The following is a 3,232-nucleotide window of genomic DNA, read 5'->3' as shown; positions in this document are numbered from 1 at the left end:
ATGGGAGGCTGAGGCAGGAGAATCACTTGAACCCAGGAGGCAGAGGTTGTAGTGAGCTGAGATCACGTCACTGCACTCCAGCCTGGGCAACAGAGCGATAATGCTGGGTGAAGGGCCTGTCTGGACACTTACTGAGTGCTCAGTAAACCTCAGCTGTAATTCTTAGTTGTTAAGGCCACAGTGACCTTATGCCCAAAACAGCACAGGAGCCCAGAGGAGCAGCACCTAATCCAGCCTGTGGGAAAGAGACTGAGGAAGCCTCCCTCAAGAGATCAGACCCGCGCTGAGTCTTCAAAGAAAAGTAGACCTTAACTTAAAAAGAGAAGGGAGATGCAGGTAAAGGAAACAGAATGAGAAAAGGCATGGAGGTGAGGCTGGAGGAGGGTTTGGGACCAGACAGGGCTTGTCTGTTAGGATTGGAAGGTTGGGCTGATCTTTCCTTTGTTGGGGGATAGATATCAAGATCCTAATTTTATAGACCAGGAAACATTCTCAGAGAGGGTCACTGGAGCCCAGACGCAGGCAGGGATCTTCCGTGACTTCACTGAATTACAGAAGAGGAAGCTGAGGCTCAGAGAGGCAGTGGCTTGCCCAAATTCACAGCAAGGAGAGAGGAGTAGAGGTAGGATTAGAACTTTGGTCTCCTGCCCCACGTCCCAGTGCTCTTTCTGTGCCTTCTCACCTCCTCCCAACACCACATTCTTCCCTCCCACTGGGAGCCCCAGCCTCCACCTGCCCTCGCTTTCCTCACCCACAGATTCTCCGCTGACTCACAGATTATTCAGGGAAAGATTTGCAGGAATTCCAGCCTTTGTGTTCCTGGAGAGTGAGATTAAATCCACACAAAAGAAGGGTTAGTCAATAGCCCGGGCTCCACCTCTCCCCAGCCTGGATCTCTGCTGTATTCCAGCAAAGACGAAAAAACTCCTTTCCTGGCAGCACCTGTGGAGGCTGTGCGCCTTCTTCCCATTCTCTACGCCTGCCCTATTTCTCTGGACTGTGCAGAGAATCTGGGAGAGGGGAGAGGGGAGCCAGCAGAGAGAGCTAGAGACTGTTACTGGGGAAGGACAGGAGCCTTTTTGGTAGAGGAGTTGGCAGAAACTTCTGGTCCTGAACATTTTGAAATAACAATAGCAGTAATATGTGTGGAAAAAACCAGGGATAGAGGTGACATATGTTCTGTTCCTCCCTGCAGAAAACTCAGGAATACTCCCCCGTGGTCGTCCCCTCCCCTCTCAGCATCTTGGCCACAAGAGCCCAAGCTCACACCAGCAGGAGGCTGGGATCAGAGGAGGTCGGATTTTCCAAGTGTGCTCGTTTACATTCTGGTTTTGTGGTGGAGGGATCCCCTAAAGAGGGTGATGAGGAGGAGTGGGTGGGGAGAAGAAGAAGAGTCATACAAGCGACTTTGGTGGGAAAGGGAAGGTGTCTTCCTTAATTAACATGGTGACAACATTAAGATAACAGGCTCGCGGGTGGCTTGGCGGTGACTTGCACCTGTAATCCCAGCACTTTGAGAGGCCAAGCCTGGCAGGTTTCTTGAGCCCAGAAGTTTGAGACCAGCCTGGGAAAGATGGTGAAGTCGGCCTCTACAAAAAATACAAAAATGAGCTGGGCATGGTGGCACATGCCTGGAGTCCCAGCCACTTGGGGGGTTGAGGTTGGAGAATCACTTGAGCTCAGGAGGTGGAGGCTGCAGTGAGCCAAGAGCACACCACTGCACTCCAGCCTGGGTGACAGAGTGAGACCCTGCCTCAAAAAAAAAAAAGAAAAAAGAGAGAGAGCGAGCAAGAGAAAGAAGAAAAAGGAAAGGAAAGAAAGAAGAGGCTTAACCAGGCGCAGTGGCTCACAACTTTAATCCCAGCCCTTTGAGAGGCTGAGGCAGGAGGGTCACTTGAGCCCAGGTGTTTGAAAACAGCCTGAGCAGCATAGCAAGACTCCTTCTCTACAAAAAATAAAAAATTAGGGGAGTATGGTGGTGTACATCTATAGTCCCAGCTACTCAAGAGGCTGAGGTAGGAGAATCCCTGGAGCCTGAGAGACCGAGATGGAGGCTGCAGTGGGCTATGAGCACGCCACTATACTCCAGCCTGGGCAACAGTGCAACATTGTGAGACAGAAAGAAAAGAAAAGAAAGACTAGCAGGGGTGGAGGCTCACACCTGTAATCCCAGCACTTTGGGAAGTGGAAGCAGGTGTCATCTGAGGTCAGAAGTTTGAGACTAGCCTGACCAACATGATGAAACCCTATGTCTACTAAAAATACTAAAATTAGCCAGGTGTGGTGGTGGTGCGTGCTTGTAATCTCAGTTACTCAGGAGGCTGAGTTAGGAGAATTGTTTGAACCCGGAAGGGAGAGGTTGCAGTGAGTCAAGATCATGCCACTGCATTCCGGCCTGGGTGACAGAGCAACACTCCATCTCAAAAAGAAAAGAAAAAAAAGAAAAAAAGAAAAAAAGGAAGGAAGGAAGGCAAGCAGAAAGGAAGGAAGGAAGAAAGCAAGCTCTTTCAGGGGTGTGTGTGTGTGAACTTCTTTTTCCTGATTACCCAAATAATACTTGCTCATTGTAGAATATTTGGAAAGGAGAAAAAGAAACATTATCCATAACCTTATCTCCCAAAGGCAATCATTTTACAATTTCGACGTATTTTTAAGAAAAAACATGCCACCTCAATCCGCATTTAATTTTTCTGTGTCCCCTGCAGTCTTTATCTATATGCAAGCACACTATTGACATAGTGAACAATAAAGAGTCCTGCTTTTTAACGTCCACATTTCAGTGTAAACATGAGTCCATGTTACAGGACAGCCTTCAAAACTTTAATTTTGTGGTACCACAATACACCCAGGCGTATCATCAACTCACTCCCCATTATAAAGAACATTGCGGCAAACGCCTTCCTGCTACATGGACAGGGCCACTGGATGGACAGGGAAACTGGGAGTCTCAGCTCCTCTCCCCAGCTCCCCACTGAGGGGAACTGCCCTAAGTTCATGAAAATAGTTGAGGGGTGCGGTGAGGGCTAGTGAAGGTCCCTTGGCGGCCAGTCAGAGAATCAGAGCCTGGAGTCCTAACTCTGACCTCTGATGTGCCTGTGAGATGGGGAGTATGTGTAAGGTTGGGGGTGAGGTGGTTCTGAATAGAGTTGTAGAGTGTGAGAAAAAAACGCGCTTGTGGGTGCCTCCTCCGAGTGCCTTTGTACAACATTGGCGCCCTCTGCTGTCCCTGCTT

Source organism: Colobus angolensis, unplaced genomic scaffold (genome assembly GCF_000951035.1).
Source record: "Colobus angolensis palliatus isolate OR3802 unplaced genomic scaffold, Cang.pa_1.0 Scaffold37, whole genome shotgun sequence".
Classification (NCBI taxonomy): Eukaryota; Metazoa; Chordata; class Mammalia; order Primates; family Cercopithecidae; genus Colobus; species Colobus angolensis.
This window is presented reverse-complemented; position numbering follows the sequence as displayed.